The sequence below is a fragment of the Bidens hawaiensis genome, unplaced genomic scaffold (assembly GCF_021521415.1).
Source record: "Bidens hawaiensis isolate Kalapana, Puna unplaced genomic scaffold, B.hawaiensis_p1.1 tig00004774_1, whole genome shotgun sequence".
Taxonomy (NCBI): domain Eukaryota; kingdom Viridiplantae; phylum Streptophyta; class Magnoliopsida; order Asterales; family Asteraceae; genus Bidens; species Bidens hawaiensis.
In genome coordinates this window covers 1,648,327-1,660,860 of record NW_027491298.1, presented here as the reverse complement: position 1 = coordinate 1,660,860, position 12,534 = coordinate 1,648,327, and the positions used below count along the sequence as shown (strand labels likewise).

The window sequence follows — 12,534 nt, the reverse complement described above, 5'->3', positions numbered from 1 at the left end:
AGTTTGAATTATGCAAAACTTCTTACGTCATATATATAAAAAGTTTTAATTATGCTAGATTTAATTTCCAACTAATGTGATTATTTAATTTTGTATCTTTAATTTAATGTTCTAAACGTAGTCATTCTAAAAAACTTTTAAACATTAAACCATGATCAATTATACCTAAAAAATTTGAATTCCTACAATTCATATTTTTTTTAAAAGCTTATAAATCCGAATTCTTTGTTTTTTCGGAAACCATCAATTTCGGTTTTTTTCATTTCATAAACATTTATTACATAATCAATTTCAACAAAACAAATCTTATCTTACTCTACTAATAAAAGAAAATGTTGATGCTTAGGTATCAAGCTTACATGCACTCCTAGCCTAATTTTTTATCCTAATCTCTCATCTTATTCATCCTAACTATCCATGAGTCAAAACTATTTTGTCAATTGAGTTATAACATAGTTAGATGGATTTTAAAAATTATTAAAAGGTGTATAAATGCCATGCTTATAATCCCCCTTCAAGAAAAGTTGATGCTAAATAAAATCAATTAATTGGTTGTTTGTGGTTTTTCAACATTGCATAAAATATATATTTAGGTATGCATATATGTTTTCTGGTGATATTTTGCTCTAGATTATTGTCTATATGCACATTGATCATTAATCTTTTAAATATTATCATACGAAAAATTACATTAAGTTCATATTTTCCATTAGTACAGGTGGTAAATCATGAAAAAGATACACTTTATAAGTCGTGAATCATGAAAAAAAATTTCATAAGTCCTTTGCTTTGTATCAATCAATCAATCATTCATACCCAGTATAAAATCCCACTAATAGCAAGCTATAAGTAGGGTCTGGGGAGAGTGGGATGTAGGCACACCGTACCTCAATTCAATAGAATAGAGAGGTGGCTTCCAGAGAGACCCTCAGCTCTAAAAATCATATGTATGAGAGAATATAAAAACAATCAAAATTCATAGGAAAATAATTAATAATAACACTTAGTAATAATAATGATAATAATATATAGATATATTGAAATAATAAAAATAAAATACAACAAAGAAACTACATAATATATGAAAAGAAAATAACATAATGGTGTGTGAACAAAAATAAGGTAAAGAGAAGCCTCTAAGGTATTACTTTCTCCCTAAAAATCATTAACCTTAATTTTACGTCTCCAAGAATTCCCATCCTCAACCATGTCCTTAGAGAGGTTTAGTTATAGCAAATCATGTCTAATCCTCTCATCCCAAGTCAATTTTGGTCGGCCTTCACCCCTCTATATTAATGTTTTCTACGGATCTAACAGGATCCGTTGTCTGCCTTCTCTTCACATGTTCAAACCATCTCAATCTCCACTTTCTTATTTTGTCTGATATGTTAGCTACCCCTAATCTTTCCCGAAACACACTGTTTCTTATTCGATCTAGCCTTGTGTGCCCACACTTCCAGTGCAACATTCTCATCTCTGCTTACCTCCATTTTCCGCTCGTGTGCCTTCTTAATGGCCCAACAATCTGTTCCGTATAACATTGCAGGTCTAACTGTGACCCTATAAAACTTTCCCTTTAGTTTAGTTGGGAATCTCTGGTCGCACAATACACCTCTGGCTGCTCTCCATCTACACCATCCTACCTGAACTCGATGGGCCACATCACTGTCTAACTCCCCATCGCTCTGGACAAACGATCCTAGATACTTGAACTTCGTTACTTGCGGACTACTTGCCCTTCAATGGTGATCTGGATGTCCTCATTGTCATTTACTCCACCGAAAACACAGTGGAGGTACTCCGTTTTAGAGTGACTGATCCTTAAACCTTTTTTCTCTAAGGTTGTTCTCCACTCCTCTAGTCTCATGTTTAGATCTTGTTTTGTCTCGGCAACTAACACAATATCGTCTGCGAACATCATGCACCACGGGAGTGTCTCCTGAATCATCTTTGACAACTTGTCCAAGACTACTACAAAAAGAAATGGGCTCAACGCTGACCCCTGGTGAAGGCCTACCTCCACGGGGAAGCGGTCAGTATCCCCCACGAGTGCACGGACACTTGTAGCACTTAGAGGTCAGTATCTCTCTAAGTCGTTTACTTTGTACAATACATTAATTTACATGTTAAACGAGATCTTAAAATGATAATTTACAAATTTGAAAATACTTCTTTATATACAAAATTTGGATCACATTTTTCGTTCTGATTTAACCTGAGACAATCATTGAATACATACGGGTTATTTTTAAAAAATGGTGACTTTGATTCGTGTCAAAACTACCTCCATAAAAACTATTAAAGCCTCAAAGGCATGTAAAGGACCTTGCATTTGTAGTAGTCTGGTTTTATCATCATCAAGGAAACTTTTTGATTTATTATATGATATGTTAAGCTACTCACAATTTCAATCATAAGAAATATTTTAAGAATCACAATTGAAATATCGAACCATATTTATTCAATTTATTTTTATCTTTAATTTTGTTTATTTTTTCAAATAAAAGAGCTTGTTTATCTTATCATTTGACAAATCCCGTGCAATACACATGTTCAAATCTAGTAATATAGTACAAAACTTTATATTTTTAAGATAAAAAAAAAGCAGATAACAAATGTTAAATGACCAAATTTGAGTTTCAAGCATAATTATTATATTGTAAAGCTGAATCGTGAACAAGATGGTATATATTTTAAACCACCTAAAACTGTCGGTTTTTTTAGCTCACCTCTAGGCCCTAGATATAGATATGTGTACATGTAGGAACGAGTTAAACTGAACCTGAGCTTGCCTAAGGTTGTATTCGGCTTGTTTAGCTTAAAAGAATTCAGACACAATCAATTGACTTTTATGTCTATAGTTCGAGTATGACACCATTTTTATCTATTATTTGTTTACGTATATTTATCCAAATAATATGATTGCTAAGACTCGCAGAGTTGCAATTGGACTTAAACATGAGCTCAAGCTCGTTTGTTAAATTCTTGAACAACGACAAAATGTCTTGGTTTGGAACCCCCAAAGAGTTATTATATTGCCATGAACACCACCAATAATAATAATAATAATAATAACAACAACAATATATCTATTCCACCACCACCGGCTTCATCAGAACCCGAACACAATTCCATCGATCATGTCTACAGAAACCTCCATTCCAATTCCAATTCCAATTCCAATTCCAATTCCAATTCCAATTCCAATGTCAAAATGAGGAAAATCCCTCCCATTCCCATTCGCCACACCCACACCATGCCTCAAATGCCCGATAATAATAAAGACGACGATAGCCAGCTGGAGGAGGATTACTTACTCCATGCTTCCGCCCTTGGCCTCAATCACATTCGTACCACTTGCTCTGTTCCGTCCCCGCTTCGGGTTGTTTCCACCGATAGTACCCTCTCCAATAATAATAATAATAATAAAGATAAGACTGTTGTTCCTCCGCGCTGTACTGATCCAGGTTGTTATATGATTTATTATTATTATTATTATGAGTTAGGGATTTCGATAAATGAGGTTACAAAAACAATGATTCTATGCGTGTCGGAGGGCTTATTCTTAAACTGAGGTCTCTTGTGGTTTGTTAACATCTGCTATTTCCATCCCTAGAGTTTCACATTCGTTGCAATTTTCGTACATCTATTTTGGACTGAAATAACAGTTTTTTGCAAACCTGTACTCTTAACAGTTATTATTAGTTAACCTTCTGCATGAAGATGAGTGGTAGAAAGAACTGAACTACAAATTGGTATATTTTAGTTATATAACTTCTTAATTCATCTGATTCAAAGCCTTAGATGATGACTCTCTTCCAGAGAGCAGGAACAATATTTGTCTTACCTTTCGCGCTCTTTTGATTCAAAGTTATCTTTTGTGTTTGTAGGCAAGAAGGTGTCATGGAGTCAATCTAAATCTTTACGAGTACTTCCACCGCCCATTGGTGGACTGGAGGTAATCTACGCATTGTTAGTTAAGAGTTATAATGCTAGCTAATAGGATTGATTTGCCTTCAATTCATTTGTCTGCCTGCATATTGAATGGTTCACATATGCTTTGTTGCAGGGTAATGCAACTATGTCCAAAGAAATGCAATCTCCAAGGTTCCAAGCCATACTGCGTGCCACAAGTGGTCTTAAAAAGAGAGCCTCGGATCTCAAGAGTTTAACTCATGAACTCGGTTCCAAAGGATCAAGGCCTCTATCTTTTGCAAAGTCTCGTGGATATGGGCACGTGGAGGTATATCATTGGTTCACATAGTTCATACCATTCTAAATTTCATATATGGTTCATTCTTAACCTGTTTGCTCTGTGCCATTGCAATATGTATCAAGTTCAGGAGATTTTGGTTATGCTTAGAGGAAAGTTTGATAAATTAAAGGAACAAGTTGATGCTGATCTGGCTATATTCGCTGGAGATTTGGTGGCCATACTTGATGAAACTTCGGTTCATCAAGAATTGCAAGAAAATTTGGAGGATTTGTTGATTATTGCAAGAAAGTGTGCAAAAATGGCACCCAATGAGTTTTGGTTAAAGTGTGAAAACATTGTTCAGATTTTAGATGATCGCCGTCAAGATTTACCAACGGGTATTCTGAAACAAGTTCATACCCGTCTTTTGTTTATCCTTACTCGATGCACTCGGCTTGTGCAGTTCCACAAAGAATGTGGTTATGATGAAGGTCATCATATGTTAGGTCTTCACCAGCTTAGTGACCTTAGTGTTTATCAAAAAGTTATAGAATCTACATACCAAAACTCCAGTGGCTATTTAGATGAAACTGAAGTCAATGAAACACAGGCTGATCAAAATAAAGAGCAAAATCAAGCAAAGTTAAGTTTAGTAGATGCAATTGACAATGTTGATGCTAGTACTGCTAAAAGTGTTGCTTCATCAACGGTAGACAAGAATCTCAAAGGCCATGATGACGTGCACACTCCAACAAAAGATGTTTCTGACCAATTTGACCGTAAAGATGATCCTTTCTTAACTATTGGAATACCAGTTTGTCCTCCTGAGGAATTGGAGATATCATCAAATTTAAGAAGAGATACATCTGAGGTTTCAGTATCTCAACATAGTTATGAAAGTTCATTGATATGTCGTATATGTGAAGTTGAAATTCCGACTGTACACGTGGAAGAACATTCTAGAATATGTGCCATTGCTGACAGATGTGATCTGAAAGGTTTAACTGTCAACGAAAGACTGTATAGAGTTGCAGAGACTCTCGAAAGGATTATTGACGCGTGTACACCCAAGAATGCAGATATTACTATTGTAAATTCTGAAATTGGGAGAATATCTTCTTCCAGTACACCAGATGACTCTGATGAATCATCACCTAGAAAACAAAGGTTGACTTGTCAATGCTCTGAAGATATACTAGAATGTATTCATGAACCTGACAGTAATTATGTGATGGAAAACCTGCACACTTTGCCTGATATCTCTAATGAAAGACGTGGGCCCTTACACCTGTTGCATGTCACATAGGCTCTTCTGGTGGAAGCTTGACACCTAGATCACCTTTACTAACACCAAGAACCAATCAGATTGAACTATTTTTAAGTGAAAGAAAGACCACAACTGAGCATGAAAACTGGCAGCAGGTAGTAATCATTTATCAATCTTTATCTTTTTTATAATATAAGATACTGAATCATCTATCAAATGACAGATACATAAGCTACTGGAAATTGCTAGATCAGTGGCCAGTATTAACAACACTAACCAATACAGTGCACTCGAGATAATGCTTGATCATTTAACAGACCTTAAATATGCTATCCAAGACAGAAAGGCGGATGCGCTTGTTGTTGAAACGTTTGGTAGACGTATAGAGAAACTATTACAGTGAGTAGTTCATTTATAAATTTTATCATAACATCTCATAATTAAACTGAAAACTTTTCTTTCAAAATACAGGGAGAAATATGTACTACTTTGTGGGCAGATAGATGATGATAAGATAGAGTCATCAAGTAACATGGGCAATGAAGATAGTTCGGTAGATGATGAAACAGCCCGTAGTCTGCGGGCCAGCCCCGTGAATGCATTTTCTAAAGATCGGACGTCTATTGAAGATTTTGAAATAATAAAACCGATAAGCAGAGGCGCATTTGGACGAGTTTTTCTAGCCAAGAAACGGGCAACAGGTGATGTGTTTGCCATAAAGGTGAGAACTTTATACAACTTGAAGTAATTAATTTGGAATAATTTGAATAATCAGTAACTTAATTTGGATCAAGTATTGCAGGTTTTGAAGAAGGCTGATATGATTCGTAAAAATGCGGTTGAGAGTATTCTAGCTGAGCGCGATATTTTGATATCTGTTCGCAATCCTTTTGTGGTGTGATTAGATTATTAGAAGCACATAAAGAATTAGTCAAACCAGAGTTGACTTTTTTGTTTTGTAAATTCATGAAATTGTTACAGGTCAGATTTTTCTACTCATTCACATGTAAAGAAAACCTATATCTGGTTATGGAGTTTTTAAATGGAGGAGATCTTTTCTCTTTATTGAGAACTCTCGGTTGCTTAGAAGAGAACATGGCACGTGTTTATATTGCTGAAGTTGTGAGTGCTTTTTCTCTTTTCTGTTTTTTTTTTTTTTTTTTTGTTTTTTTTGTTTTAAGAAGTAATGTTTTGGTGTAAACTTGAATTCTGGCTAATTATTTTGCAGGTTCTTGCATTGGAGTATTTACATTCTTTGAATATCATTCATAGAGACATGAAGCCAGATAACTTGTTAATTGGTCCAGATGGCCACATCAAGGTCCACAATCTCTTCATTCTGTAATCTGCATTTTAGTAATTGGCTACTGAATTTTATCTTTTAACTTCAAAGAGCAAGGATAAAGTGAATTTTGTTGTAATGTTATTGTTTCATAATAACCAATATATTAAATACAATTTCAACATTTGTTTTTTTATTGTAAAAGTTAATAGGAAAATATATATTTGTATGTTGTTGTTAGGCCTGTAAATGAACCAAACACGAGGTTCAGTGAACCGTTCATAACCTTTCGGCGGGAAGTTCGTTACTTTAATAAACAAAATTTTTGTTAATTTAGTTAAGCGGACGAACATGAACACGCGTTTCGTTCGGTCATTTATGTCTGCGAAAGTTCGTTTACTTTCGTTCATTCAAATTTGAATATGTTCATTTACGTTCATTTATGTTTGTTAGTTTACGTTTGTTCATTTACGCACGCTAATATATTCATTTAAAATTTTTAGGCAAATTAGAATTTATTCTTGTTTTAGTAACTTTTTAGGCCGAACATTGTTGTTCACGCTTACTTTTAACTGGTTTTAGCTCATTGATGTCCTTCATCTATGCTAAGTTATGTTCGTTCATTTACGTTCGTGAACCGTTCGTTTACGTTCACGAATCGTTCGTTTATCCTGTTAATGAGCAAACATAAACGAACACGTTCAATTTCTTAACAAACGAACAAGAACAAGAAAACCCCATTCTTTTAGTTGTTCGTGTCCGATCGTTTGCTTGGTTACAGTTAAACAAACAAACAAGAATATATATTCAGGAAAGAAACCAGAAACCCTAGATAAACCTAACTTGGGCTCGAGGGCTTAATACACATAAAACCTGATTATGCAATACTAATAATCTATACTTTTAACATTTATTACTAGTTGGAATACTTTTACTGAGTCAAAGTTTTAACTGAATGTTACAGCTGTCAGATTTTGGGCTATCTAAGGTGGGTCTAATAAACAGCACAGATGATTTATCAGGGACATCAGGCAGCAGGGCTCCTGTTTATGGGGAGAATGAAGTTACAACCGAAAGTGGTCAAAAACAATCAGTTGTTGGTACCCCTGACTATTTGGCTCCTGAAATACTTCTTGGCGTGGGACACGGTTGCAACTGCACAATTTACCACTATACTCTTTATTTGATAGTATCTTACTCTTCATACTTATCATGCAATGCTTTTGTTCTTGTAGGCGCAACAGCTGATTGGTGGTCTGTTGGTGTCATTCTTTTTGAGTTACTTGTAGGAATCCCACCATTCAACGCAGAATCTCCACAGGTGGGCTCTCTCTCACTAAAAATAATAGTTTCATTATTTAGTTTCTAGTTCTTAAATATTACGTGAAATCATCTTGTTTTGATGCAGCAAGTTTTTGTCAATATTATGAATAGAGATATACCATGGCCCAAGGTTCCTGAGGAGATGAGCTATGAAGCATATGATCTGATTAACAAGTTAGCTTGATGATTATAAATTTGGCATAATACTGAGCTTTTTTACTTTTATTTTATATTAAGGAAGCTGCTTAAAAGTTGCATGATGTTGTAATGTTAACCTTTTGCTTTATCTTAGGTTGTTGACTGAAAATCCAGTTCAACGTCTTGGTGCAACGGGGTCTCAAGAGGTAATTTTTTCTACAATTACATAAACAAACACACACATACATATAATAAACATATACATACACATACATATATACATAGACACATACACATACGCAAACGCATATACAAGGAGAGATTCATCACAGAAGACTAAATTATTGCAAGAAGAAAGACAACAAACTCAAATCGTTTAATTTTTTTCTATCAATGGTTCATATTTTTAAGGACTTTTACTTACATATAAATGTCTATGTTATATACATAAAAACTCACTAAACTAATTTGTTCATATGTTTTTTTTTTGTTTTTTTTTAGTTTTAAATGTTTACCAACATATGTGCAGGTATATGTAGGAAAATATACCTACACATAATACACATAACCTACATATGCGTAGGCTTTAAACAAACGAATTTTGTTTATGTATATGTTTAGAATGGTAAAAGAGATGAATAAACATTGCAATTTAACCATTTTCTTGTTTTATGGTATAAACAGGTAAAGACACACCCGTTTTTTAGGAATATCCACTGGGACACACTTGCAAGGCAGAAGGTGATTTGATACTTTTCTATGAAATAGTAAAATTGTTTATATTTAGCAACTATTATTTTATAAGTTTCATTTTCCTACAGGCCACATTCATACCATCTGCTGAAGCACTTGACACGAGTTATTTCATAGGTCGGTATATTTGGAATCCAGAAGATGATCAAGTTGATGATGGTAGTGACTTTGATGATATGTCAGATACAGGCAGCACATTTGGTGATAGTTCATATGGCAATATGCTAGATGAAGAGGTATACATTCATCCCTTATATATGCAAACATGTCAATTCTCATTTTATTTTTATTATTAGCAAGTGAATTGGCTCACATGTGGGAAATTAACTACAAACGAAACAAGCCAATCGGGTATCTAACCAGCTTAAACGAGTAGAAAGTAAACGTTTTTCTTTTCATTTATAATCCTTTGGTTGTTTATGCAGGGTGATGAATGTGGTAACCTGGCAGAATTCGGTGCTTCGAATCTCAATGTGAATTACTCTTTTAGTAATTTCTCATTTAAGGTTACAGTTTGTACATCCGGTTAAATTGACACAACCCATTTTGCCTACATATCTAAATTACTCGATTTGACCCGTTAACTAAGCTGGCGATATTGTTTTGTTTATCAGAACTTGTCTCAGCTAGCTTCTATAAATTATGATGTGCCTGTGAAGAATGCTCAAGACTCGATAGACGGTTCAAAACCGACAGACGGTTCAAAACCGACAGACGGTTCAGACAGTTCAAAACTGACCGACGATTCAGACGGTTCAAAACCGGCAGGCGAGTCAAAACCGACAGACGGTTCAAAACCTGACAAGGAAAGCTAATCCGTTGCTTTGGGTTCTATCATATTTGGTGTTCATGATGCATATATTCCATAACCTCTCAAACAAAACTAAATAAATAAGTAAATATAAATAAATAAAAGGGAGTTTATTTTTTATGCAAACCATCACTAACCAAAATTCATGAGATCGATTATCATTATTATCATTACGAATTTACTCCTTTGTTTCAAGTAATAGATTCTTTGAAAGCATGTTATGTTTCATTTTATTTATTTATTCCTTTATATTTAAAACTAGCTTTGGATATGTGTATTACATTGTCAAATGTAAAAAATAAATAAGATCCGCTATTTAAAATAAAGAAACAAAATTAAAGATGAAAAAGAAATGAAATATGCAATACTATTCACCTTAGACCCCCCAAATATGGCAAACCAGCCATTACTATTCCACCCCCACCGCTACATCGGTTTCGACACCCCCTTAATTGTCGCCGATAAACACAACGCCGATCCGACCAACATCGGAATCACCGTCATGGAGACGGTTGACGGCGGAGACACACCCAGCCCTAACGCGCGGAACCACCGTCGCAAGATGGTGGACAAGTGTAGCGAGCATTTTGTTTACGTGAGTTGAGGATAAAGCTTCATTGCGGACATGGTCTAGATTGAAGAAAAGAGTTGATGTTGCGATCTCGTTTCATCCTTCTCATGTTGTAGTGAAATTGATTCCAAATGAAAGGACACCAACAAAAGTACAATGAAATAATTCTATTATAACACAATAAAAAAAAACAAAATTAAAATACAACAGGAAAAATAAATATTTTAAAAACACAATGAAAAGTCATAATGAAAAACGTAATACTGGAGTAGTTGATGTGGATAGTGAAATACCTTTGGAAGACAAAAACATAATTGGGTAAAACACAACGAAGAACAAAAACATAATTGGGTTGAAAAAACACTATGGAAAAAACACTATGGAAAAAACAAAAACATAATTGGGTAAAACACAATGAAGAAAAAACACGACGACTATATTTATAACACAATATATATAAAAACCCACCAATTTTTTTTTATATTTTTATAGCAATATGGTACTCATATTAAGATAAAATTGTGCTCGTTATTATGATGAATTTTGTTTCCTTTTTAAATGTCGTATTAAAAAGTTATTGACGTTTTAAAAAAATTGAGGAATTGACATGTGCTTTATATGTGAAGAGAGAAAAAATCAACAAATGTGTCTAATTCCTTTTATGTCCTTCCCCCTTTATTTCTCACTTGATTCTCCCATCCAAACTAACCTCAACCATCCAATTTTAAAATCAATGGCCTAGAATCCTTCTTATCCTTCCTACAAAAATAGTGCTTCCTATTATAACCTAACACACTTCTCAGGGTTAAGTTCAAATAGGAAGTTTGGTTTTTGTAGGAATGATAAGAAGGAATGATATAGTGACATGTGGCAAAGTTTAAAAATAAGAGTAGGGGCATTTTAGTCATCACAATTGAAACCCTGCATCTCTCCTTTCACTGTCTCTCTAACATCCACCGTCCATATCCACCTTAAACCCCCCAAATATAGCAAACCAGCCATTACTATTCCACCCCCACTGCTACATGTTTAAGACCTATGTTGTTCTATTTTAAGACAAAGTATTTATGTTACGTGTGAATGATTGACTTTTATTTCCACAAAATGTTTTAATTCACTCTGATTTATGAATTATGTGGATGAGTAAATCCAACCAGCGAGAAAGTAGGGAACCCGGGCTCGGGGGCCTTACAGGTTGGTATCAGAGCATAAGTTCGAGAGAATAAGCATCCTACATGCTTAGACTCGAACAGAGAATGGGATATAAAGAAGAAAAGAAAGAAGATGCCAGTCAGAGAATGCCACGTGTCACTCAAGCAAGCTTAATATGTGAATTTCCTTACTTATAACGTAGGGATAAGTAAGAGGTTTATATGAATTGCTAGAGATAGATTTGCTTGCTTATATTTGAAATGCTTGACTGTTGAACTGCCTTAAGTAGAACCGAGCACAAGTAGAATCAAGAAAGGAAGTGTATAGGACACAGAGAGTAACGTGAGTAGCTAATCCCAGCTAGCCACTCTTATTACCTGCAGCCTTACTATCCTTGTACTAAATAGTTCCTCACGTGACGATATTTATGTTTTTCCTTTAGAATTCGAATGGCTGGTACTAAGACTACTAGACAAGGAGGACGCAAGGGATGTCGTGGTAGGACACGTATCAACCCAGTACCCTCCCAAGAACCGACTACTTAGCCCAGCGTAGAAAGAAGCATGACTATGAGAGAAGAAGAGTATCAGCTCGATCCTGCTATTCAAGCTGCGATTACTCAAGCTGTTGCTACTGCAATGAAGAATCTCCAATCAGACAAGTCTACGAAAAGCCGTACTAAGACGGTAGAAGAACCTGGGGAAGGTAGTAAGAAGGACACTGAGACGGAGAATGCAGCATCAAGCGAGGATCGTTCTGTGAAGATGAATGAGGGAAAGAGAGGCCGTGGTGGTTACAAGTACAAAACCTTCAAAGGTTGTGACCCACCTAAGACAACTGGTACTGGTGACGCAATCGCTACTCTTCAGTGGATAACCGCCATGGATAAAGTTATCCGCATTAGCGAGTGCTGTCCCGATCAAGCTGTGGGCTTCGCTACTCGGTCGTTTGGTGATGAAGCTATGTTCTGGTGGGAAACTGTTGAACAGAGAAAGACTGCTGCTGAGATTAAGGCTATGAGGTGGGATGATCTGAGAGAGAT

The 12,534-nt window shown here is 35.2% G+C and overlaps 1 pseudogene across 1 annotated transcript; it reads left to right on the top strand.

The window, feature by feature from the left end:
* Positions 1-3,040: 3,040 nt before the first annotated feature.
* On the top strand, positions 3,041-9,872 carry LOC143628055 (putative serine/threonine protein kinase IRE; annotated as a pseudogene). The gene is made up of 18 exons (XR_013152693.1): positions 3,041-3,467; positions 3,891-3,957; positions 4,063-4,243; positions 4,344-5,617; positions 5,686-5,861; positions 5,934-6,183; positions 6,265-6,357; positions 6,444-6,584; positions 6,691-6,783; positions 7,709-7,892; positions 7,980-8,065; positions 8,153-8,241; positions 8,360-8,411; positions 8,890-8,946; positions 9,027-9,194; positions 9,384-9,464; positions 9,573-9,657; positions 9,765-9,872. The product of XR_013152693.1 is annotated as a putative serine/threonine protein kinase IRE (transcript).
* Positions 9,873-12,534: the final 2,662 nt, after the last annotated feature.